Source organism: Macrobrachium rosenbergii, chromosome 12 (assembly GCF_040412425.1).
Source record: "Macrobrachium rosenbergii isolate ZJJX-2024 chromosome 12, ASM4041242v1, whole genome shotgun sequence".
Classification (NCBI taxonomy): Eukaryota; Metazoa; Arthropoda; class Malacostraca; order Decapoda; family Palaemonidae; genus Macrobrachium; species Macrobrachium rosenbergii.
Window position 1 is genome coordinate 83,511,000 of NC_089752.1, and position 27,488 is coordinate 83,538,487.

General features: G+C 41.6%; 1 protein-coding gene across 3 annotated transcripts in view; it reads left to right on the plus strand.

Moving 5' to 3' along the window:
* Positions 1 to 8,048: 8,048 nt before the first annotated feature.
* The window catches only part of LOC136843745 (uncharacterized), a 255,634-nt gene continuing 236,194 nt past the window's right edge, over positions 8,049 to 27,488 (plus strand). For all 3 annotated transcript variants that reach the window (XR_010854661.1, XM_067112402.1, XM_067112401.1), the window contains exon 1: positions 8,049 to 8,178. The gene's annotated coding sequence lies outside the window, so the exon portion shown is untranslated. The remainder of the gene's footprint in view (positions 8,179 to 27,488) is intronic.

A 27,488-nucleotide genomic window follows, 5' to 3' on the forward strand; every position in this document is an offset into this window, starting at 1 on the left:
AGTCTGTCTTATCGAGCCCTGGGGGACTATGAGAATGTAACTGCTTTGAGGACCAACAGCAGCTACACAATCAAAATTTCTTCTAGTCAGTCTTGACCCATGAGGGAGAAAATACTTCATGTAGATTTTGTGACAACTCTATCTACAAATGGGAGAAAACCCAGAATTTACACTACAAAAATCTCAAAATTTAGAAAATAAATTCAGTCCATAAGAGGAGAGACTAAAACATTGCTCTAACTTTTACTGGGGAGTTCAATCTTCAATGCAAGTTTCAACAATTCACATGGATAATTTTTTTGAAAGGGGCCATACGCAGTCTAATCCAGCAATTAAAAAGCTGCACAACAGCTTTTATCAGTTGCTGATCTGCTTACTACTGTAGATTTGTTGTTTATCCAGCTCAAAACCAACCAAGCAAAACACACTGGTGAAACCAAAGTCTAGAGATTAGAGGTCTCTCAACCCCGACCCCAAAATAAGACTCTTCTGCACAGGTACAGATCGTGACGTAGGTCTGACCATTTCCACCGCATACCAAAGGTCCATCACCTCTAGGTTGTGGTAGGCTCCCAAACCTTGATTTCTCTCAGAAGGCTCTCCCCCTTCTAGGGTTCGAGACCCAAAGCGGCCAAACTAGAAACCTGAATTTGACCCTGAGGCCTTGCAGATATCTGAAAGTGAAGAAGATATCTGCCAAAGTGAGCTCACAATTTGAGGCGATGTCTGAGATCTCGCTTCAGTCTGGAGACATCTGGCAAGATTGTACAGTCTCTGGCTCAGAGACTGAAGACCCAGAGAGTCGCTTGCCCGAGATTCGTCCAATACGGTCAGTACAGCGATTACCTCTATTCCTGGACTCCTCGAAGCTTCCAGCATTTGAGGATCCTTGGCGTCTTGCGCTAATGCCTTGCTGTGGTAAATTAACCATCGAAGGTTGTGGCACCCGTCCTGTGGAAGACTACGAGTTCTTCCCGGCGGATCTTGTTTTTCCTTTCCCGGGATACGCCCGTTTATCGGAGGAAGCCCTGGTAAGGGAAGACAAGGTTCCCAAGGAAACGGTGATCTTCCCCAGGGACCAAGCACAGTCGGCATGGGTCAGGTACTGTCTGACTGGGGGTGTGCCAACACTAAGGTAACTCCTCTGAGAGGCGGTATACGATGTTTGTTGTCACTGAGACATTCCACCTTGTACTTCTAAGATAGCTAGGTTGACTCTTTGCAGGCCGGGATAGAGGAGAAGCCGATGCCTCAGCTTCGTGAGACGGACTCTACATCTCTACTCTTTCCGGGAGATCTGGATTGCTGGGTTGGGGCTCCTGAAACCTTTACAGTAGGTAGGCTGGATCCGGAGTGCGCTTCGGATCTATTCAGTGAGCAGTTGCCCAGGATTCCAGAGTCCTTGATCAAGGCGGAATACGATGCTAGATGCCGTCTCAGTAGATCCATCAACTCCGTCTGCTGTGATTGACATCGACTGTGCGCAGGGCGAACCTCTATTCAGTTTCTGACCAAATCATGCAAGCCGTTTCCAGAGTGATTGTATGACTTTGTGGTGGCAAGGCGAACTGCCGGAAGCATGTGCTTGCTAGCGCCTCCATCCGGCATAAGCCAAACAGGCTCATTAAATCTTCCATCTGGGAACTAACCTCTTTCCGCAGTGACGTAGTCAACACCGTCATCAGTGAGGCTTCAGGGCCAGCAGTCTCCGGATTCGTTGGGGACTTCCCTTTGAGAGGGAAGTCTTCTGGAGTCTTGGGCACTCGGCCTAGGGAGGGAGGACAAAGGGAGAGTACACCGTACCAAGCCCTCAGGCCCAGACAGTTGTCCAGGCAGTTTCTGATATTTGCTCAAGTTGCCCAACCTTCTACCTCCAAAGGGCAACCTCAGTATGTCTTGCTGAATCAACCAGCTCACCACTCTGCTGGCTCGGCTGCTTACGTGGCTTCCCCGGTGTTCAACCCCACCTTTGAAACTCAAGGTTCGTTTCAAGGTTACCGCCAGTCCAGGGGCGTTAGAGGTCGAGGCGGATTTCAGCACAGGGCGGGATCCAGAGCTCAGTCTAGAGGCAGAGGCTCAAGAGGAGGCAGAGACAATAAGCCCTCAAACAAATGAGCCTCCTCAGGTAGGCGGGAGTTTGCACCTTCACAGTGACCATTGGACCTTCAGTCCATGGGCCCACAGTATTGTTTCAAAGGGTCTAGGGTGAGTTGGATAGAGGGCCTCCTCCACCAGTCGAATTCTATCAGACCCAGCACCAGATCTGATATGCAAAAGATTGCTTCTTCTAAAGAAGGCAATAAAGAAAGTCAGACATCCTAAATTTCAGGACCTTGTTCCAACGTGCCAAAAGACTCAGACAAAGAAGAGAGTGATATTGGACCTATCAACTCTGTTCTTGTATCCAATGCGACAAGTCCGTATGTTGACCCAGGCCGTCTCTCAGTGCGGACCTTACTTCCCCCATGGGGCCGTCACCACCTCTATAGATCTTACAGGCATATCCTTCTTATGGCCCTATTTACAAAAACGTCTCCCGGTATGCCGTTGGTGAAGTTAGCGCCCGAAGCGGAGAAAAAAAAAGTTTCAAAAAAATCACCTTGCGCTTAGTTTTTAGATTAGAGTTCATTTTGGCTCATTTTTTTGTCATTACCTGAAGTTTAGTATGCAACCATCAGAAATGAAGAAGAAAATATCATTTATCTATATATAAATATTGGAATATATGACAGCGAAAAAAAAAAAAACTTCGTATATAATTGTATACAAGTCGGCGCTGTAAGCAAAGCAGTTAAAAACTAATAGGTTAATTTTTTTTGGTTATCATTGTACACTAAATTGCGATGATTTTGGTATATAACAAATTTTAAGACGATCCAAGCAACTGAAATATTATGCAAATGATTGCATGAATTCTTAACGAGCAGACATAAAAAAATGTTTTTTCAAGTACCATAAATCGAAATATTGTGCTAGGAGCTTTGTTTGTTTTGAAATGAAGATAATTGATTGAATATTACTAGACTGTAAGTGTTTATTACAATTGCAGTTTTTCGCCATTTCCGATTAGAGTTAAAGTTGACCGAAAAGTGAATTTTTCAATTTATCTTGATTTATGGAAATATTTCAAACTGATAAAAGCTACAATATGAGTTATTTTTGTTGTATTGTATGAAATTGCACACATTTTCCTATATAAAACTTTATGTATGACGATAATATAAATGATTTTAGATATTACGACAACGAGATGAAGAATTTCTGAGATGTTGGCCAGGTTACTCTTATAGGCAATGAGAAAATGTTTTTAAATTCACCATAAATCGAAATATTGTGCTGGAGACTTCCAATTTGTTGCAAAATGAAGGTAAACGATTGAATATTACTAGAATGTAAGAGTTTTAGCTTACAATTGCGTTTGACCATTTCGGTCGAGTCAAAGTTGACCGAAGGTTGAAATTTTGGCAGTTGTACATTGATTTATGTAGAAATATTTCAAAACTGATAAGCTACAACCATGAGCTATTTACATATTTGTATTCTACATGAAATTGTGCATTTTCAAATATAAAAGTTTATGTAACGACTAATGTAAAACGATGCAAACATTACGACAACATGTGAAAAAATTTCTGAGATGTTGACGGTGCCCTGCAGCGCTGAACGTAAGGAAAAAATTTTTTTGTTCAGAAATTCACCATAAATCGAAATATTGTGCTAGAGACTTCCAGTTTGTTGCAAAATGAAGGTACATGATTGAATATTACTAGAATGTAAGTTTCTTATAATTGCGGTTTACGATATTCATTCGGTCGAGTTAAAGTTGACGAAGCTGAAATTTTGGCAGTTATCGTGATTTATGAAAATATTTCAAAACTGATAAAAACAACCATGAGTTATTTTCTGTTGCTTATTCTACATGAAATTGTGCACATTTCCATATATAAAACTTATGCTTTGACTAATATAAAACAGTGCAAACGATACGATAGCGTGGCGAAAGAATTTCTGGCGATGGGCATTGGATAAGTTTTCAAAAAATTCACCATAAATCGGAAATATTGTGCTGGAACTTCCAATTGGTTGCAAATTGAAGGTAAATGATTGAATATTACTAGATTGTAAGATTTTTAGCTTAAAATTGCGTTTACCATTTAGGTCGAGTCAAAGTTGACCAAGGTTGAAGTACAGTTATCATGGTTTATACAACGAAAATATTTCCAAATATTAAGCTAACCATGGGTTGTATTTTGCTGTATTGTACATGAAGTACGCACATTTTCATATATAAAACTTTATGTAACAGCTAATATAAACATTTAAGAAATTAAACAAAATAGCGAAAATTTCACAAATTTTATTTAGTTACACCGTGCATGTAAGAAAAAGTTTTTTCTAAAAATTCTGCATAAATCGAAATATTGTACTTTAGAGACTTCCAATTTGTTTGCAAAATGAAGGTACATGATTGAATATTACTAGAATGTAGGTTTTAGCTTACAATTGCGTTTTTCGACCATTTTGGTCGGGTGAAGGATCGACGAAGAAGGATTTGAAATTTTGTGATCGGCGTGCAGTGCGTCCATGGCACCCAACAGACAATTTTAATTCGCGTATGATACATCCAATGAAGTTTAAGGTTATGTCGATGGCGAGAAACTTGTCTCCTACCTAGGATTCAGACTGAGCAAACGAGCTTACTCCTTCAGGTAATGCCTTTCTCGGGCTCAACATAGCACCAGGATCTTCACCAAACTAGAATCTGTGGTATTTTGGGAACTGAGGTCTCAAGGCATCAGGCTCGTGGCTTACCTGAGCGATTGGCTAATCTGGGCTCCCCAGCGACACTGGAGTGCGAGGAGGCGACCAGAAAGGTCATCAGTTCTAGAGTATCTAAGTTTTCTATAAATGTAAAAAGAAATCTCGTCTGATTCCGGCATCCCAATTTCAATGGCACAGGAATCAGTGGGATCTAAACACCCACAAACTTTCAGTTCCGCCCGGCAAAATGCAAAGAGATAGCCAAATCAGCGAGACGGTTTCTCAAGTGCAGCGAGCCTCTGCGTCTGCCTCAGAAAAGGATCTTAGGTTCTCTTCAGTTTGCATCAGTAACAGATCTACTTCTCAAAGCAAAACTGAAAGACATAAATCGAGTGTGGAGGAGTTGAGCCAATCACAATCTCAGGGACAAAGTCTCCCTCATACCTCCAATCTTAAAGAAAAGACTACGACCTTGGACAACGGCCAAAAGTCTTTCCAAATCAATTCCTCTACAATTCCCTCCACCAGCTCTGATCATCACACGGATGCATCTCTGACCGGATGGGGAGGTTACTCCTGTCTAAAAAAGTTCAAGGAACCTGGTCAAATCTTTTCGTCCCACTTCCCATATCAATATTCTAGAGCGATGGCGGTTTCCTGACTCTGAAACGCTTACGACCAGCCAGGAACATACATATCAGAGTAGTCCTGGACAGTGCAGTGATAGTTCATTGTCTGAACAGGGGAGGTTCCAAATCAAGTCACATAAACCATGCAATGATAGCAATCTTTTCATTAGCAATGAAAAATCATTGGCACTTGTCCGCCACGCATCTATCGGGAGTAAGAAACATGATTGCAGATTCTCTGTCAAGAACGACTCCGTTGGAATCGAATGGTCTTTGGACAAGAAATCCTTCAACTGGATTTTGCCAACGAATTCGGGACTTCAGGTGGATCTGTTTGCCCGTAATCAAATCACAAAACTACCTTGTTATATAGCTCGAACCTGGACCCTCGGGCTATGCCGCGGATGCAGTGTCAGTGAGGAGCTGGAACAAATGCAGAAAGGTTTACCTGTTTCCCGCCAGTAAATCTTCTGTTGAAAGTTCACAATGGATGTTAAGATAGCGGATAAATATTATTTTAGTAGCCGAAGAGCAACTGGTTTCCTTTTCTAATGGGATTGAAACTCAGAGCCAAACAGATTCCTCATCCAAAGTTAACCCAAGTAGTACAAACTCAGACTGTGTCAGCTTCCTCAGGAATGTTGAATGCCCTAACTTTATGGATTTCATGAAGTTCACGGCACAGAAAAATGCTAATATTGATCCTTTGAACACAATGTTTCTAGAATCAGATAGAGAGGAATCTCTCCGTCAGTATGATTCATGATGAAAAAACTTACCAACTTTTGAGAATCAGACGTTCATACAATGACTACGAATCTCACAATCTCATTTTAAGGCCCTTTTTTGATAAAGCCCTAGCTGCTGTCACTATTACTACGACTAAATCCGCCTTAAAGAAAATATTTCAATTAGAGTTTGTATTGACAACAGATTCATATTTTCCTCTATTCCTAAAGCTTGTGCTGAGTGTGGACCAACAACCAGATCCTAAAACAATTTCTTGGTTTTAAATGACGTACTAAGATTAGCTTCAAACACAAGCAATGAATGCTCTTATTTGGCTCTTCTTAGAGGACGCTGTTTTAGTCAATACCTGGGTTCAGGAGCTAGAATCTCTGAACTTTGGCCCTTTCTAGAGAGTCAGATCATGTGGATTTCCTCCCATCAGGAGAGGTTTACTTTCTCCAGACCAAACCTTTTTGTAGAACGAAGATCACTCAAAGATGGTGGTCTCCCTGGAAGATCATTCCTCTTCGGAAAGATCCTTCCCTTATGTCCGGTGGTTACCTTAAGAAAGCTTACCTTGAAAGGACTTCTCCAAAGATCCTTGGGTCCCTTTTGTTAGAGAGAATGGTGGAGACCATCTCCTTGAATGGTATCGAACTAACAAATTCTTTATTTTATTAAATGAAGCCAGCAGTTCAATTCCCCAGGTCCATGATATCCGTGCTGTAGCCACCTCAGTTTAACTAACAACATGGTGATGAGAATTAAGAAATATACAGGCTGAAATCTCCAAGAGTTTTTTTACGCGTGCTACCTTAAGTCCTTAGAGCTCTTAAATTTTCTGCTGTCACTGCAGGAACATTGTTTCTCAGAGTCAGCTTAGTATTATGTTATTTAAGTTGTAATTTATAATTTTAATTTGCTTGCCTACCGATTGGTATACTTCTCACCTACCTGCCTCGCCTTGTTCCTGCCTTTCTGCCTTGTTGGCTGGAGTTTGGGTTGCTACAAACCACTCCTGTCTTTGTACATGCCATTATTGTCAAATTTTTTCACTATTTGTTAATTTGGGGTGATGGTTATTTAGTTAGATTGTTAAAACAATATATAAGCTACATTGTTTTGTATACTTTACTTAACATATACAGTTTAAAAATTTGTTATATTATTTGGATAAGTAAAAGACATATTCAAAATAATTTTCCTTAGTAACATCTCAGACCTGAGTGTTGCTGCCTCTTTGTTAGTACTGGGAGGGCCATGAAAGAGGTGTTCAGAACTATTTCTTTCTGGTTTCTGAGACAATGAAATGGAAGCATGACTCATCAGTGAGGAGGTTGAATGTACCAGTCCAGGTAAGAAGCTAATGAGAGACACACACACACACACACAACACACACACACACACACACACACACACACACACACACACACACACACACACACACACACACACACAGCGGGTAGTGCAGATTTGAAAAAGAAGACTAACAAGGTATTACTATACTGTACTTCATTTTTTTTTATATCTGGAAAAATAGAATTTGCATTAAGAGAATTGTGATTTTATTCATCTGAACCTCAGGCAGGTGAGAGATTTGTCTCTCCTAGTAGCAGACCTTCTAAAATACTGCTAACTAAGCATCACTAGTATGCAGACATTCAGTGATGTTTTTGTTTACACCCTTTTGTCATTGAGGCATGTGTTGTGACTAGGCATAAAGGCTTTAATTAAAAAGAAGAGTTCTCTTGGAACAAAATATGTTTAGGGTCATCATGTAAAAAATTTTGTTAGAGATGATGAGAAAAGGCCGATTTGAAGGTTGGAAGTATGGAGGTTGAGTTTCCTCAAGCTGAAATTCCTTCTTTCTGAAATCTTTTGAAAGGACTCTTCTTGAAGCGTTTTTTATATCTGATATGCTATTGATTGCCTGCATAACAATGTCTTCATTTGTAATATTCTTTGATGTATTTACTTTCAGGGTTTCACAGTGCTGGAATTCTATGGAAATCTAAGTGACAGTTTTTCTGGAGCCCTTCTGTCTCATACTGTTGGAAGGTTTAGTTATTTTCTCAGTATTTAGAGAAATATTTTATAAATCTTCCCAAAAAGTACTTAATAAAAAAAAGAGCAGTGGAAAAATACTGTATCTGATACTCAGATGCAATGGCTCTGGTGTATATTTTGTTGTTCGTATGGGAATGCAAACCATCGCCTTTTGTGTAAGAGTGCTATTCCTCAGCTTGAGCTAGAATCAATCATGGAAACTTAAGTTACAGTCATACCAGTTAACTGATTAATGGACAACTCACGTCACGGACTGTTCACACTGGTTTTTTCAGCTTGGGCCCATTCACACCTGATATGTCTTCGAGATATGTCAATTTGTGATTGTTTAGGCCTATGAGCTTGTTGCTACAGTTGCCACAGGACAGGGACTGTTTTCTTGAGTTTTGTTGTGACTGGGGGGTTGACGTAAAGTATGAGAAATTGGATGTCATTCCCAAGCAGAGGGTAAAGTACTTGGGCGTGCTGGTAGATATGGCAGCAGTAAGAGTGTTCCCTTTGGGTTCATGTATCAGTAAGTTCGAGAGATCCCTCATGAGCAGTTTCACTTGTGCTGCGCAGCATGGGACTCTAATTTTCTTCCAGTTCCTTTTCGGAAGAGGTGTGGGAAGATTTAGCGTGGTGGCTAGATGACAGGAACCTTACAGTGGGAGTGCCACTCAGCACTTCCCCTCTGGAGATGTTTTAGTCTCAGCTGTATGGGACCAGAATGAACGGCACCTTCACATCACTATTTTGGAACTAAAGGCAGCTTTTCTAGCTTTCTAGGAGTTTCAGGATCAAGTGATGAGACACACCATGATATTGATGAGTGACAGCACCACAGTAGTGGCATATGTCAAAAAGCAAGGAGGGTTGGTCTCCCTTCCTCTGCATCAGTTAACAATGCAGGTGCATGAGTGGGTGGTAGACTCCTAAGTAGAGTTGACTGCCAGGTATATTCTGTGGTCTTGTAATGTAGTGTTAGACAAGCTCAGCCACCAGAGACAGGTAATGGGGATGTAATGGTCCCTACACACCTGTGTGGCAATCGGTATCCACCAGTTCTCTCAGAACTTCTCCACCAAATTCTACCAATACACACAAACAACCACTCAAACTTCCCCCAGACTTTCCACTTACATTCAACACATCTATTCCTTTCACACTAGAGCATTCACCACTGTGACCCTCTTCACACCTAGTTTCCCTGACCTACACTTACTTTTCATGTAAGTAACATACCAAGTGACTTTTCATGTAAGTAACGTACCAAGTACAGTAATTACATAGCTATAGTTTCTAATTATTGCAGCAGCTTAACCCTTAAAGTGCGTCAGTCTGCATTTGGAATTTTCCCCATAAAAATATAAAAATGCTCCAATTGGCTTCATATTTCATTTGGTGTAAGAAGAGACCCTATTTTTTCCATATCTGACATTATTTTTTTTCTCAAAAGGTGATTATAGTACTGAAAAATGCTAAGTTTTAGAGAAAAATGGTAAAAAATAGCAAAAATATAGCAAAAAACCTTAGGTGGGCATTATTCATAATATATACTTGACCCAACATTTTTGGGGGAAAGCTAAATCTAAAGAAAAAGTGTGTGGAATAAATTTGTAACCATCTCTTGATAAATAAGTCAATATAAAAATTGTTTTTTCTATGGTGAAATAGGTACCTTTTATGTAAAAATATTTTTTTGAGATTTTGTAGTGTTGAAGGAAAGACTGGAAAAGAATCTACAATATAGCTTTTATTTTATGCAGCACAACTTTCATTATATGAAAATATGAGAGAGAATCCCTTCTTGTATGATGTCAAGACATAGGAATGACATAGAACAGCATTCAGAGCATTATATAGAAAAATATATATATTTTCTCATGTACTTTCATCTATGAGCCTCATATAGAAATGAAATAGGAATTTTCATTCAGAAAACTCTTGAGACAAAATTTCAACTAACCACTGGTTTTGCATAGCTTTTTACATTCACAGGCCTTTTTGTACTTGCTTACAGTATGGTAAATTTTGAAGCATGGCACAATACACAAAGGGGGTTTGCTAGGGCAAGTTTCACAGTGGTATGTCGTTTGCCTCCTTCTGCACTGCCCCTTTTTCTTCAAGCAGCAGTCACTGCTTCTTATACTGCAAACAGTACAATCAGGATTGTGATTTTTGTTTGCAAATTGAGCCATGAAGTGTCTGCCTGTGAGTCTGTTTGATAATGGTAATTCAAGTCTCCTCTTACCAGTCACTGGCCTTTTTGAATAACCTTCCAACAATCCATTTACTACCTGTTCTCTAAATTTCCTCTGATTTAGTTTTTTATTTGGATTTTGGATACCATAAGCTATTTTTGCATCCACCAAGGCCACTTCTATAACAAAATGCCATATAACCTGATACCATTTCTTCTTCCTCTGGCTAAAATTATATGTTGCACACAGCTGATCAAACCTGTCCACCCCTCCCTTATATTTATTATAATAAGCTTGAACAGATGGTTTATGTACAATTTTATCACCTTTCTTTGATTTTATTGTTACCCCTGTCACACCTGAATCACCAACAGTTGACAACATATTCACTTTGCCTGTGTCCTGCCAAGTTGCTGCTACCATTGTATTTTCATTATTTGTCCATATTATTGGAAGTTCTCCTTTTTTCATTTTAGCTTTTCCCATTTCCTTGGGCAGACCCTTTCTGATTTATTTGAAACAGTGTCACAAGCACCCACACCTCTCTCCCTTAGCTTACTAAAAAGCTCTACACTTGTGTAAAAGTTATCCACAAAGAGTATATGGCCTTTATTTTCAAACCCTTCTAATAATGCTAAGGTAACCTTAGTACCTAACACACCTTCACTAGGGTGATGATTAACTGTTTCCTTGCCTGTATATACATTGAAATGCATAAGGTATCCAGTTTTGGCATCACAAAGGGACCAGAGTTTTATCCCCCATCTTGTTGGTTTTGAAGGTAAATACTGTTTGAAATACAACCTGCCTTTGAATTTCAACATAGTTTCATCAATAGCTATTTCTTTATTACTTTTGTAAATTTTTTTATACAAATTTTGAACAATATTTAGAATTGGCCTCACCTTATAAAGCCTATCATTACTTTTGTGTGCATCATTGTCTGCAAAATGCAAAAAGCACGTATCAACTGGTACCTGTCTCTAGTGAACACCTCACTAAAACCTGGTGTCTTTGATAACCAAAAAGGATCTGCAAAATATGATGCTAAAGTTGGTTTCTTGACAATACCCATCATTATTTCTACAGCAACAAATGCTTTGATTTCTTCTACTGTTACTGGGTGCCAATTATTGTACCTGGATCTGCACTGTAATGGACGCCTCATGTTTATCATCATCTCAGCATATTTATTTGTTTCCATAACCACATGTTCAAATATTTCTAAGGGAAACAATTTCAAAAAACACTCATAGGGAGTAAGATTTTCTATGCCCTCAACACCAGGATCACCTGTAAAATCTGTAATTTCATCTAATATTTGGGGGTTTACTGAAACAACATCTTCCACTTTATGCCATTCTACAGCTCTTTGGTAATTACTAGTGGTTGGAACTACAGTATCCTCCTCTTCTGAAACCATATTTTCAATCATATCTTCTGTTTCATCAGTATCTTCTTCACTGTCCCCTTCCCATAAATCAGTCATTTCCTCAAATGCATCCTCATTTTCACTGTCAGATGCTCTTATTTCTTCGAGCTCCCTCAAAATATCTCCTTGTGTTTTTAAAATTCTTGCTTGCTTTCTTGAAGGATTCATGATAATCTAAAATTTAAAATGAGCAAAAATTATAAATAAAAGGCAAAAGCAAAAAAAAAAAAAAAACTTTCCTAGTATAATAGACACAAAACCATGTAAACTATTACAAATTACAAGGTAAGAGTTACTGCTTGATCAGTGGTAACAAACCATTGATCAAACAATAACTCTTGTTCAAAATTTTCCAGGCTGAAAACCAACCTAACCTCCGCAGTAAGCATAGCCTACATAGTTGTGTGAGTGATACAAAAACAAATAAAAACAATCATTATCTTGGATAAAAATGTAAAAATAAAGCAGAAAACCAAAAGTAATCTAACCAGCACAGCTGTGCTTGTGAAGCAAATCCATGACAGGAAATACAAAAACAAATAATAATGACTGGTTTTATGAGAATTTAGTTTACATTGCTCAATCAGTACTAACGTTTCAACTTTAACCAAATAAGCTTGCCAAATCAATCAGTACTCATTTTTTTATTTCCCAGACAACGTCCACGAAGCCTAGCTGGCCTAAATCACGCATTTTTTTTATTTCCGGAACAGTGACGAATCCTAGCCTACCAAAACACGCAGGCATGCATGGCTTGACTAGGCTATCTTCGTCCTTTCTCTCTTCCCACTTCTTCCTCTGTATCTTTATTTATATATATGAATACACGTATATGTCTATACAGTATTATAACCTAACAAAAATGCATATATGTAGATTACTCATTCACATGTTTGTGTACATCCATGATCGATTAAAAGGCTCGACATTTAAATGGCCAGTTAAAGGGCCAAACAGTAACATTTAGATTCTGGTCATTATATCGGCTTCATTTTACAATTACGTGAGCTTGTGGTAACTTATCAAGCATGATTTTAAACCAGCACTGATTCACAATAAAAAAAAATGCATTAATACACAAAACATACCAATTTCTTTAGAATAAATAGACAAAATACAATTTATTTCTTGTCCAGCTGGGTGAGAAACTCTGGAGGTCTGTTTGTTATTGTTACGTACCGGGACGCCACCAACAGATGGTGCTAGATATCGACATCAAGTTTTCTCTAATGGTAAACAGAAGAAATTGGACCAGAAATTTTAAGGGTAAACATTTTTCTATGGTGGTAAACCAGAGTCGACGCACGCGCTTCCACTACAATTAACTCTCGTCGCTCACAGACGACAGGCGCACCAAAAGGGTTAAATTTAGAAATTCGTGGTTGTGCTCCTACTGTTTTCGTGTAGGTAACTAGTCCTGCCCACTTTCGGTATTCCGACTCGTTCAGAATAAGTAGAGCATTTCCGATCTCAAGTGTAATTGTATAGCCTAAACGGTTTGAAACGTACTAACCTAATCGTAGCCTAAGTCTTATACTATGACACCCAGGTTACTTCACTCATATGCTATTCCAAATTGCACTTAAAACATTGTATTGCGTTGTGTATATTGATCTAAGACATAAACGATATAAACTTACTATTAGTTCAATTGGTGCGTTCAATATTCCTAGCTTGAATTAGAATCAGATTGGCATGAGCACAATCACTACTTCATAATCCTCATCCAAAGCACACCTCAAGAAATTCTCCATACATTTGCAGAAAAGTACAATTTCTTGTCGAAGTTTCGACATACTCCCCCGCAAGAAAAAATTATGCCTACATTATTTACAACAGTCCTGTTCTTATCAATGCCTTTCTGGCTTCTGCAGCTATTTGAGCAGTCCTTCTTCTCGGGTGGGTGCTTGACTGAATGTCTTCTATCGCAGGATTAATTTCCCTTATCTCCTGCCACAGCTCAAAGGGGTTTAACTTAATTACAGGTCTCATGAACTGGCTATGGGCCATTGTTAGAGTAGCCATTCTTGGGGCCTTGTCTTCCCCCATATGTAACTCGATCACTTGGCCCAACTTCCACTTGCTCCTTGGCCCCTTGTCTTGAATGAGGACTACTTCCCCTATCCTGGGCCAAGAGTCATGCATCATTCCTACTTGATGGGTCTCTCTTAATGTTGTTAAATACTCCCTCAACCATCTTTTCCACAAGTTGTCGCACAACTAACTTGGATACATACAGGAATCTTTTCTCAGTGAACTCTCTCCAGCCATAGGTAGGGTCACCAGAGATCTCTTCCCAATTTACTACTTCTCTTGGGAAGGACTTAAGCTTTCTTCCAAGGATAAAATGGTTAGGGGTTAAAATTTCCAATTGATTCAAATCTCCGGGCATGTAACTTGAATGGTCTATCATTGATAATTCCTTCCAGCTCCACCAGCACACAAGTCAGTTCCTCAAAACTGAGTAAGGCTTGGCCTACGATCTTTTTTAGGCATGACTTGAGAGGTCCTATCAACTTTTCCCATGTAGCATCAAACCACGGTGCTCTCATTGGAATGAGCTTCCAGTTACACTTTATATCTAACAGATGTTCCTTTCCCTGGGATTCTCTGACATGGTCTTGAGGTATGCTGATCCTGCTACAAACATGGTGGCATTGTCACTCAACATGACTGCTGGGAAACCTCTTCTGCTGCAGAATTTCCTAAAACTCATGAGGAATGAGTCACAGTACTGGTTAACTAGTTCCACATGTGTGCCTCTGGCTATTGGGCTCATAAATAAGATGATATAAGCCTTCTCAGGGCTCTATCCCTTTCCCTTAACCCATAATGCACCAGTGTAGTCCATGCCTGTGGTATTAAAAGGTTGCTTACATTGCACCCGGAACTCAGGTAATGGAGGAACTATATTGGGCCTGTACGGCCTCCCCTCCGTTCTCCTACAGATAACACAATGGTGTAGTATTCTCTTAGTTAGTCGCCTTATCTGTGGGATCCAGAACTCCTACATGACACTCGCCACAGTTGCATTTACACCCATGTGAGCATTAGCATCTTGATGTTCTTTAATAAAGGGATTTTGACAAATGAAAAATCTATTTCTTGGGGAAGACCTGTGTCACCCGGTGAAATATCCATTTAGCACATATTTCTAGGTATAAGTATTGCTAAAAATACCAGAAAAAGCTAAACACAATGCCAGGTTACGACCCCAGTTCGAGCGCCATTTAATGGTGTCGGTATACACAAAGGGTGAGTGTTGCCACTGCCACAGGCATCTGCCCTATAGAGATCTCCAATCTCAAAAATTGTGAAAAAAGTGAGGAGCCATCACATACCTCACCTTCTTCTCCCAGCCAGCCAACACCTCAGCCGCCATCTTGTAAACATCCCAGTTAGCACCCCCCAAGCTTGGTATGCCACTCAGGGGAAGGAAGAACAGGGATGGGTCACAGTGACACAGGTCTTCCCAGAAATAGATTTTTCCTTGTCAAAATCCCTTTTCTGGGCTCGACCTGTGTCAAATGAGGTGAAATCCTAACAGAGAAACAGTCATACAAAAGCTTGGTGGATTCCTCTAAGAAATACTTTAATGGAGTTAAATAAAACTATAAGAAAATTACTGTGTTTTAGTAACCCAAAGTAGTAATAATAAAACATGATTAACAATATAGGGCACACAGACAAAATTTTGTAACACCAAGACACTTAAGGCTAACAAAAGGGAAACAATAACAATATGCAAAACGGTCAGGAGTCAGGCTGTGAAGCAGGCCTGACCTAAAGATAGACGGCATGGCGAGTAAATGAGGCAGGCAGACGAGAGAGGAATAAAGGACAGGATAAACTAAGGTTACATAAGCTATTCTAAGGCAGAAGGAACAATACTTCCTGCAGCCACTGTGGAAAATTTTAGAGCCTCTAGAGATTTAAGGTAGTGGCGTTTGAACACTGTTGGTGATTTCCAACCCGTATATTTTTTTAAGGTCATCAAAATTCATATTATGAAAATAATCAGTGGAGGTGGCCACTACTGGATATCATGTACCTTAGGTACTGAATCCGGGTTTGCTTGCTTTTTATAAAATATAGTATTTGTTGCCTGATGGCCTTAAAAAAAATGGTTCCTCCAATTTCCCTAACAAAAAGAGGGCCAGACATTATATTAGAAGTTCTATTTAAATAAGCCTTTAAAGTGGTAACTGGACATAATGACAGATCCTGTGGAAGGGGATAACCTTCCTAGGGGACCATCTATTTTGTGGATCTTCATTCTCAGCTAAAAACTTGAGATCCGGAGATAACAGAACTTCTCCTGACGGGAGGAAATCAACATGGTTCGGTTCTCTAGAGAGAGCAGACAGTTCAGAAATTCTGGCACCTGAGGCTAGGCTAATTAAGAATAACGTTTTCCTTAACAGACTTGAATATGAACACCGTTCATTATCAGTGTCCGATGCTAATTTAAGTACATCATTTAAGAACCAGGAAACCATGTAAGGACGGGTTGCTGGTCTAAGACGAGCGCATGCTTTAGGAATTGACGAAAAATATGAGTCTGTAAGGCTAATATTGAAGCCATGTAAAAATATTTTTCTTAAAGCCGATTTTGCTGTAGTAATAGTACTAGAGGCCAGTCCTTTCTCAAATAATGACCTGAAGAACGAGATTGCAAGGTTCGTGGTCATTTCTTGAGCTTCAGATTCTCTCAGGAATAATGCTAACTTTTTTAACTGCTGAGTCATATTGTCTGAGGGTAGATTCCTTTTGTCTGATTGTATGAACAGTGTGTTAATAGGATCAATGTTAGCATCTTTCTGAGCTGCAAATTTCATGAAGTCCATAAAGCTAGGGCATTCAGAATTTTTGAGGAAGCTGACACAGTCCGAGTTTGTACTATTTGTGTCAACTTTGGCCTGGGGATGTATGCACCAGAGTTTCAAGTCTAGAAGAAGAGGAAACCAATTGCTCTTCGGCCAGTTGGGTGCCACAAGTGCTACTTGACCTTTGAATGATCTGAGCTTGTGTAAAACTTTCATCAATAGGTTTATTGGTGAAACAGATAGATCCTTTGCCACCTGTTCCAGTCTATTGACATCGCATCTGTGGAGTGAGCTAGAGGGTCTAGATTGGGAGCAACGTAACATGGAAGTTTGTGGTTGCTCTCTGTTGGCAAACAGGTCCACCTGGAGACCTGGAACCTGACGACAAATCCATTCGAAAGATGCTTTGTCCAGTGACCATTCCGACTCCAGCGGAGTTGTCCTGGACAGTGAATCTGCAATGACATTCGGACACCTGCCAGATGGGTAGCTGACAGATGCCAACGGTGTTTGTTTGCCAGGGAAAAAATTGCTATCACCACTTGATTGATCCGGCTCGACTTGGAGCCCCCTCTGTTTATGCAATGTACAACTACTGCACTGTCCAGTACCAGTCTGATATGAATCTGTCTGGTTGGACGCAGTTTCTTCAGAGTTAGAAATACTGCCATTGCTTCCAGAATGTTGATATGGAACTGGCGGAACATAGTGGACCACGTTCCTTGAACTTTCTTGTGTTGGGAATATCCTCCCCACCCGCTCAGGGAAGCATCCGTGTGGATCACCAATGATGGAGGGGGAAATTGGAGAAGCACTGGCCTTGACAAACTCTTGACTGTTGACCACGGTCGAAGCCTCTTCCTCAACACCAGTGGAATTAGGGACACCTTGTCTCTGTATCTGCTGTTGGCTCGTCTCCGCCATACCCTCTTTATGCCTTTCAGTTTGACTTTCAGCAGCAAATCTGTTACTGACACGAACTGAAGAGAACCTAGGACTCTTTCCTGGGCGACGAGAGGCTCTTTTGTTTTTGAGGAACTGCCTGGTAGCTTTGGCTATTTCCTCCTTTTGGCTGGCGGAAGTGACAATTTGTGTGTGTCCAGATCCCATTGGATTCCTAACCATTGAAATCGAGCCTCCGGAACTAGGCGGATTTCTTCCTGTTTATTTGAAAACCTATGAGATTCCAGGAAGCTGATCACTGTGGATGTTGCTCTCCGACATTCCTTGGCGTTGGGTGCCCAAATTATCCAATCGTCCAGGTATGCGGCTAACATGATCCCCTGGGCCCGTAGTTGTTGGACTACTGTTTCTGCCAGTTTGGTGAAAATTCTGGGCGCTATGTTGAGCCCGAATGGCATGACTCTGAACGAGTAAGCTTGATTTCCCTAGTTTGAATCCTAGGTAAGGAGAGAAATTTCATAATCGGGACGTGATAATAGGCGTCTGAAAGATCTATAGAGGTGGTGACGGCCCCACGGGAAGTAGGGTCCAACCTGCGAGATTGTAAGCATGCGAAACTTGTCGCATTGAATGTATAAATTGAGACGAGACAAGTTAAGGATTACTCTTTGCTGACTGGAGTCTTTCTTCGGAACACTGAACAGTCTGCCTTGAAATTTCAGGTGTCTCACTCTCTTTATTGCCCTCTTTTGAAGAAGGTCTTTTACAAAGTCCAGGAGGGCTTTGGATGGAGACTGATGGAATCTGACTGGCGGAGGAGGACCTCTGCTCCAGCTCCATCCCAGACCTTTGGAAACTATGCTGTGGGCCCACGGACTGAAGGTCCAATGGTCCCGGAAGAGATGTAACCTCCCGCCTACCTGAGGAGACTCATTGAGCGGGAGAGGGCTTACTTCCTCTACTACCCCAGCCTCCTCTTCCCGTGAGAGAGGACGTGATGCAGACCTACCTCTGAAGGAGGCTCTGGCTCTGCTTCCCCCGCATTTCTGTTGAAACCTCGAAATGCCCCCTTTTTCAAACGGCGTTGAAAGCAGGGGAGGCCATGAAGGTTGGAGAAGCAAGGGTTTGCTGAGCCAGGCTGCATCAGAACAAACTGTTGCTGAGGCTAAGCTTTTGAGGTTGAAGGCTGACCAATCTGAGAGACCGGTACAGCTTGGAGCATAGTTTGGGCTTGAGGTTTTCTGTACCTCCTGAATCTTTTCCTATCCTGGCTTGAGGTCCGCGGACTCGGTGGCCTTCCCTTTTGAAGGGAGACCCCAGCGGGAGCAAAGGCTCTGATTTGCTCTGGTTGCCTCCGCCAGAACATTGTTGACCTCATCCTCAGGGAAGATGTTAGGGCCCCAGATAGAACTCTTCATGAGTCTGTTGGGCTCGTGTCTAATAGTAGCGATCCAAAGATGTGCTTTCGGCAGTTTAGTCTTGCCACTACAAAATCGCACAGGTCCGCCTGGAATGCCGCTAACAGGGATTTGGTCAGGACCTGGAAAAGAGGTTCTTCAGCGTAGGTTACCACTGCCATTGCCTCCGTAATGGTAATGGAATGCAGGAAGCGACTCAACCTGCACCTAGCTTCAAATTCTGCCTTCAAAGAGCCTCCGGAATCTTGGGAAGCTGTTCACTAAAAGAGATGAGGCGCACTCGGGTCAAGTTTGCCCACCGTGAGCGTGGCGGAGCTCCCAACCAAAATTCCGAATCTCCGGGAAGAGGCGAGAGGTGGGATCTGTCTCCGGAGTTGAGGTAGCGGCTTACCCTCGATTCCGCCTGACTAGTCAGCACTGCTATCTTAGTCGTGCAGGGGGTAGGGATGGAGTCACCTACACGAGAACATAGTGAAAGTCCTTAAAGGGGGTAAGCTTAGTGTTTTCGCACTCCCACTCAGTGAGAGCGCATCAAGGTGGATTGGGCTTGGTCCCTAGGAAGATGACTGTCTCCTTTGGGACCTTGTCTGATCTGATCCAGGCTTCCTCCGTGAAGCCTGGCGTAGCCTGGGTAGGGAGTCACCAGGTCGGGTGGAAAGAACTCCAGTTCTTCCAACCAAAAGTTCCCAAGCCCTCGGTGGTCAGGTGTCTTCGTGCTGAGGAGCGTGAAGGGCCAGGCGCCACAGGTTTCCCCTTATCAAGGGGGCAGACTGGAGGCATCCGGAACAGCGTAAGTTTGTGCTGCTACTCCGAGCGCATAAACCCGGAGAGCAAGTTTTCCTGGGTCTGCATCCTCTCTGCTAAAGATTTCACCGACTCACCAGAGGTCTGCAGGCTCGAAGCTTGAGCTGGGAGGAAAGGTCATTAATCCTGGCTTGACCTTCTTATCCAACTTCTGCATTAGAAGTTCCGCAAGGCCTCAGGGTCAAAGTTAGGCTGAGGGGACTAGCCTTAGATGACCTGGATCTCGACCCTTGGCGGGGAGTAGCCTTGCTAGTGGACGCCACTGGGTTAAGAGCCAGTGACGACCTTGAGGAGCTGACGGATTAGACCTTTGAGGCCTAGAGGACTTAGGTAAGTCCTTCTTTTTCAGGTTTTCACCTTGGGGACAGTAGACCTAGACCTGTCCTCAAGGAAAGCTGCCTTAGGAAAACCTTGGAAAGAGGAAGAAGGAGAACCAAAAAGGGGACTAGCTACACTCTCTCCCCCTGCCTCACTTACCACCCTACCTTCTACCTGGTGGTCCAGATCGACGCTCATAGGTTTGAGGTGGATATTGATGGCCGCCACCTCTTCCGCCACCTCTCCGCACAGGTTGTCTTCTTGGGAGGGTTGCGTCTCCTCCCGGATCCGTTCGATTAAGGGGGCGACTACTTCTGCCGGCACTGCGGCTGAGATCCGGGCTCCAGGGTAGAGGAGGATTACAAATCTCCTCTGACAAGCACGTAAGGCTTCCCGACACAATGTTCCTCCCAAACCTGCCAACCCAGATCTTCAGGGTCGACAGCGAAGAGTCGTGGGTAATACGGTCAGACTGAAAGAAAAGAAATGATTTACTGAAATATTCTCCAATCGCCAGATATATATCAATATAAGCATTAAAGTCAAAGGAGACTAAAGGTTAGCGGTCTTTAAAGCTTACCGACTCATCCATCACTCGCTCGTACAGAGCGTAACAGACCTCACAGCCATCTGGGTGCCAGACGACCAGGTCCCCAACGTGAACCGAGCAGCCAGAGTGCGAGCGGCACACCTCATGGCCACAGGGTTGTTGGAGAACCGCTGTGCACCCAGGCTCCTGACAGCGTACCATCTGTAAGCGGAAAGATGATACATGAGTGTCGCGAGTTAAGGCCCGCCGGAGTAAGTCCGCGGAAATAAGATACCTTAACCTAATAATGGGTGATGGAACATGCTTACTGTCAGGGCAAAATCCGTTCCGAATTAAATCCGGCAGCATAAGGATAATATCACGATACATGGTAACATAAAGTTAGGACCGCCGGAGTAGGTCCGGCGGTAACAGGATACCGTAACCTAGGAACATGCATTCATATAATTAAACACCGCCGGAAAGAATCCGGTAGCGGACATAGATATAAGTTATGCTACGGAATGGTCAACTAATTAAGTAAACAAGAGTACTTTTAAGATACGCTGGTGTTATGATACTCCGCCCTGATTGCCACGGAAATCTCGTTATCACTCCGCCCTGATTGCCACGGAAATCTCGTTATCTCACACCTATGGTAACGGCGGAAGAGGCGGAGAGGAGTCTTCGCATCTGGCTCAACTCTTAACGCGTGGGGCGGGAACCAGATAGTGGAAAGCGTCCGACCAACCGAAAACCATACCCACGGAGTGGTGCGTGTACTATAACAACGAGATCTGACTAACCCAGGGCGGAGAATGAACATAGTGAAAGTCAAGATAGCATCCCTGGGACTGTGTTTGATGCTCCAGCTAACACTGAGGGAAGCGAACAATGAAACACCTGCCGACAATGGGAAAAGATAGCAGAGTGGCGAAAGCCGATAAGCGGTGGTCAGAAGGGTGGTAACACCCTCTGAAGCCGACGGAAACTCCCACAGGATGCGATCATAAGTGATCGGCGTCCCTCCAGCGTGGGGAGATGTCAGGTCACACGCCAATTGCTAATTGATAGGTAAGGAAGGACTAGGCTACATACACGAAAAGATCTGTGCAACCTTAGATCCCAGACCAACTTCCAAAACCAAAACTTTTGACTTGGACAGGAAGGCCAGAATAGGTGCAACAGGAGGGAGAAACCACGCAATGTCTGGCACACCCTCCAACACTGAAATTCTGGTCAGGTGGGAGGCTATCCTTCGCTATTCTAACCTCACCTTCCAAAAACCTCGCAGCCTGGTCAGGTGGGCTAAAAAGGGGGTGGGGGTGGGAAGGGCCTCACCAGCCTAACCTCACCTTCCGAAAACGTGACAGCATGGTCAGGTGTGCCAAGAGAGAACAGGAACTCCCTCAACAACCCAACATCTCCTCCAAAGCAAAACGACCTGGTCAGGAGAGCTAGGAAGCATGAGCATCGTGAAAAGAGCCTATCCTGTCTAGCCTAACTCTCCAAAACCGATTACGGAACGGTCGAGTAGGCTAGGCTAGAAAATACCTAAACGAATAAAACTATCTGACTTCAAGTACTAAAATAACAAGTTAACCAGATGATGTGTAAAATATAAAAACATATATATGCACAGAATATATTTATGAATACGTAAAAGACTCAGCTGTAGAGAAGGCCAGACAACCCGCGGTATATGGGAAGCGGGGATACCAATATGGCCGACCCTGACGCTGAATCACAATTAAAATTAATCCAAAGATTTACATGTCATCCATCACCGTACACATCAGAAAAGGTCATGAGCATAACAGTACCATCATGGAGAATGTACCTGCTCGCTGGCAGAGGAAGGGACCGGGAAAAGAGAATTTATGATCAGAAGGAGGAGGAGGAAAACCTCCGTCTCTAGCCTAGATCAATCATGATACGGGCTCCTAACCCCTACCAATTAAAAGGTGATTCATATAATAAAACTCAAATGAAAGGAGTATATATATATATAATTATATAGAAAAAACTAGCAGTAACTTTCTGCTAAAACCATGCGAAGACTGAGGGTCCAGCATGGCTGAGGCAGATGGTGCCGCGATCGGCGGCGTTGTGTTATTTACCTGGTAAACAATAAATTAAAGGTCAAATAAGATGCTTCTGTAAGAAAAAACCAAAAGGAGATGGTACTCAACTTAGGTGATGCAAATTCTGGAAGGGATGACATGATGCAAGATCGAAAGTCACAAAAAAACAGCACCAAGAAAAAACACGGTGATGTCTGAAAGCGTGCTAAGTTGGAATGTTTACAAGATGGCGGCTGAGGTGTTGGCTGGCTGGGAGAAGAAGGTGAGGTATGTGACGGCTCCTCGCTTTTCGGGGTTTTGAGATTGGAGATCTCTATAGGGCAGAGGCCTGTGGCAGTGGCAACACTCACCCTTTGTGTATACCGACACCATTAAATGGCGCTCGAACTGGGGGTCGTAACCCTGGCATTGTGTTTAGCTTTTTCTCTGGTATTATTAGCAATACTTATACCTAGAAATATGTGCTAAATGGATATTTCACCGGGTGACACAGGTCGAGCCCAGAAATTACCTTAGTAACGTAGCACCTCTTCGGCAATAGTATAGGAAACTTAACAGCTTCAGGTAACTGTGCATGTTCTAGTCTACCCTTACACCTTATTACCCCATTGTCCAGGCAAAGATTCAACTGGTGAACGAGAGCTAGTTTTGGTTTTCTTACTCCCCTCATCAAACTCGTATTCCTCTTGGAAAAATTCCCCTTGTATGATGGCAATAGTCTTATTCTTTGCCTCTTGGAGTTCTTCTAAGATCAACATCGTAGGATCCATGCTGTGGCCCTATAGACCTTTTTAACCCTGCTGAATCCCTCCCAGTTCAGCAAGTGAGTATTACCATTGAGGTTGTCCCCTACAGTATTACCCCAAAATGTTCTCTTCCCTACCCTGCACAAGTGATCGACCAACCCATGATCTATCTATTGGCCAAGAGGAATTTTTTAACCAAGGGGGTCCCTACCACCAGAAAGAACTGTGATCATTTCTGTCCTTTTCCCACGTGTCAACCAGTCTCTGGGATTGTCTGTAGGCACAGGACAAGACCGCCTCTGGAATGAAAGAGATTATTTCCTTCCAACTTAGGGCGACTTCACTGTCCAACCAAATGAACACTTCTACAAACTTATCCTTCTCAAAGGATTCTTTAATAAATTTGGCCATTCTTGCGGCTAGCAACAATGCCTTCAACTCCAGTTTGGGAACAGTTAATTCTTTAATGGGTGCTAATCTTTCCTTTGCCACCATTAAATAAGAGTTTTCGTTCTGAACTATATAGACTGAACAGCCATATGCTAACTCACTGGCATCGCAGAATATGTGTAAGGAGTCCCCCTCTCCTAGGCTAGTATTCCTAGAAAAGGAAATATAGACATATTTCCAAGTCTCCGGATAACTCAACCCATTGGTTCTGTAATGGGTCTGGGAGTTGTTCATCCCAATCCAGTTGTTGCTTGCACAAATTCTTCAGGTATATCTTTGCCATAAACTGCAGTAAAACTTTGAGCAGGTATATCTTTGCCATAAACTGCAGTAAAACTTTGAGTAGGTCAGCTGTTATATATGGTCCTGTCCACAAACAGTCGTTCAAGCTTAACCCACTTTTCCTCTGTCTGACCAAACAGTCAAATACTATCCTCATAGGGCTTGTTGCAGTGTCCTTTTTAACACCATGATGTGCCAAGAAATGACAGTCTTCCTCTGTTTTAATATACCCCACTCTCTCTATGAATCTCCTATCCTCCTGATCATTCAGGTTTTTCTGGTAGTGTTCAAGATACAGTACTGACTGTCCTGAAACTTGACACATGGTTGTTTTAATCTATTCAAAGCCAACCTAAAGTTGGAAGTTAATCTCCTTTTATTGCCTTTTCAAGGCAATGCCACAACATACTGTTTGTCAATTGCAGAACAGGGTACAGTACTCTCAAAGTTCTCCAATACTTTCCGTTCCTGTTCCGTTATTTCACTGCAGTCAGTACCAAAATAATCTAAACTCCATAAAGTTTCGAGATCTTCCCTTGGATCCTTTAAATGAGTAGCCCCTTCCGCCATAATTATGTTGTTGATTTCCACTGCCAGTTTTAAAATGGAAACATGAGTCCCCTTGGTGGGAGGTGAACTACAGGTTCCAGTTACCGCGTAACCAAATATGGTTGGTAGCAATACTAAATTTTCAAATTTCCTAAACCTGTATGTAAAATGTTGTACACATTGTCAACCCGTATAAACAATTCTATAGGCGATTGTTTCTTTAGGGGTAGATCAAAATCTTTTATCAGCCAAGCTGATTTTCTTTCTACACAATGACCTTAAGTTCTTTTTAAAGTCGAATTTCTTTGTATATACCGGTAGCTCATTTACCACTATACAATCCATATTTATTAATCTACCCTGGTGAGGTACAGCGATGTTCACCATTTCATGTTCCTTAACAGGTGTAGAAGTTAAGTAACCTCTCAATGATATATTTTCAACTCCCTTGCTTTTATAGTGGAGTCCTTCAAGAGCAGATTTCTTTATAAATGATCTCTTGGCACAGGTATCCAACAACCCTCTCTTTCGCACAATGCAACCTCTTTTACCCCTTAGGCTTATCGTGGCTGTAGGTAAGATCGACTTCCTAGTCATCTTATTTCCCTGTCTGGTATTTGTCAGAGAGTGTTCCAACTTGTACCCCACCTACCTTAGACTCATTTGGTTGGTTTCGATTGCATATAGCACTATGATGTCTAACAGTGCGGATGTTGTTACAGCCTTGCCTGTACAGTTGGAACTCAAGTGTTTATTGGATGCACATATGAAACACAAGCCCAGAGTTCTGATTCATTCCATTTTTCCTCCTCTGGTTACATAGGATTTACAATGTGTCCATATATGATTGCCTCCGCGAAGTGCACATCCTCTGACCTGGTTTACCTTGGTTTTTTTTGTATTTTCTGTAGGCGTTACTGATTGCCCTTGTTCTACTGCAAAAGCAGATACTGTACCATTGTTAATATATTAGCTTTTACTGGCTCAGTCTGTGGAAAAGTCCTCAAATTGTGTATTTCTTCTTCAAGATATTTTTTAAAGGTGTCAAATTTAAGCCAATCTTCTCCACGCCTTCATTTTATTATTTCACTTACACTACTAGGCAGTTTGGTGTAGAGCAAGATGGTATACAACCCACTCGGTTCCAACTGTTCACTCTCCAATGATCTTATGCAGCATTTGAATTGTGCTCTTTAAAATATTGTAGCAATTCTGCACCTGCCTTAGGAATCTCATTTTGGAAGAGTTTTCTAACTAAACATAACTTGATTTCATCTTTTCTGCCATAGGTCTCTTTTAACAAATTCACTGCTTGTAAATATTATCACCTAATTTAAAACCAGATATCAGTTCCAGAGCCTCACCTTCCAATGGGCCCTTCAAATACGAAAACTTCTGTATTTTCTCAAAATAAGTGCATTGGTGTACAGTAAACCCCTCGTATTCTGCGAATACTTAAAACCCCTCTAAAAACACTTAGAACTGCCTATTTTGATAGTTCAAACACAAAAAAACTTGAAAAATGCTTATACCTGAGTATTTTGATAGTTTTATCACAAAAAAGCGCATTTAGTCATGAAAATACGGTAATTAGTGAATATTTCTCAGTGAAAAATACCGTGAATTGGTGAATTTTCCACGAATAATGTGTATGTACGTTCCACAGAGAAATCCACAAATAGGTGAGTCCGCGAATCATGAGACCATGAATAAGGGAGGTTTACTGTACTGATATTTCATAAAGTTCCCAAAATGATTTCCATTCTGATTTATCAGCATTGAAATGTTTGGGGTTTAATTTAGGTAACTTTACACTAGCTGTAAAAGGCAATATCATTGCACTAGGTTCACCCCTTACAGCTAACAACTCGTGATGGAGGAGTTTAGTCTGTGAATGTCCGTGCCTACCTTTAGGCTATAGCCTATTCAGCTTGATTCATAATTTGGTCAGGTTGTCCTCCAAGATCCGTGAGATCCAACATTTCATTATCCAGTTCGTGGATTTTCTGCAAATATTCCTTCAAGGAGTCCCTCATTGAAGAAATACTGTTGATATCACCTGCATCAATAGTGGTTCAACCTTTTGTGACCAGTTAGTTATCACTGACTTAAAACCCCGTTGTCTCCTCTTTAATTCTTCCAGGTCAGACATCTTAGCCTATAATTTACCAACACCAAATATAGAAGTTCTTAATACTAAAAGAGTGTACAAACTGCCAGCTCCAAAAAATATATATACTGCATTAGCAAATATAATATTTAAAAGTTGGCTACACGTCTTCAAGTCAATCAGTGGTAGATCACTACCGGTTATGTTATATATACAGTATATGTGCCCTTGGCTACACATACAGAACATATACACAATGTACAACATAGGGTTTTATTTCAAATTAAATTTCACTTGAGTATCTCAAAACTTACCATAAACTTCAAAAAATAATAATTTAAAATTAATATTTCCTCTCCATTACCTTACAATTTATAAAGAAGAAGGAAAAAATTATCAGTTTACAAAGTGAAAATGTGTCAACCATTCAACCATCATTCGCCTAACCTAACTTAACCTAAAATCTGGGTTGCCGTGAGCACAACCTGCTATTTACCAATCCTGACTGAAAGCGTAAGCATCTGCTGCTTCACATAAGTGACTTGCCAGTTTCTTATAACAATCATATTGAAAATGCACACTATCACAGGCAAAGTCTCTTTCTACAAACTGATTGAAAATAAAAGTTATTTCTCGGTTTCTTTTCAATAACTGGGTTAGTAGATTT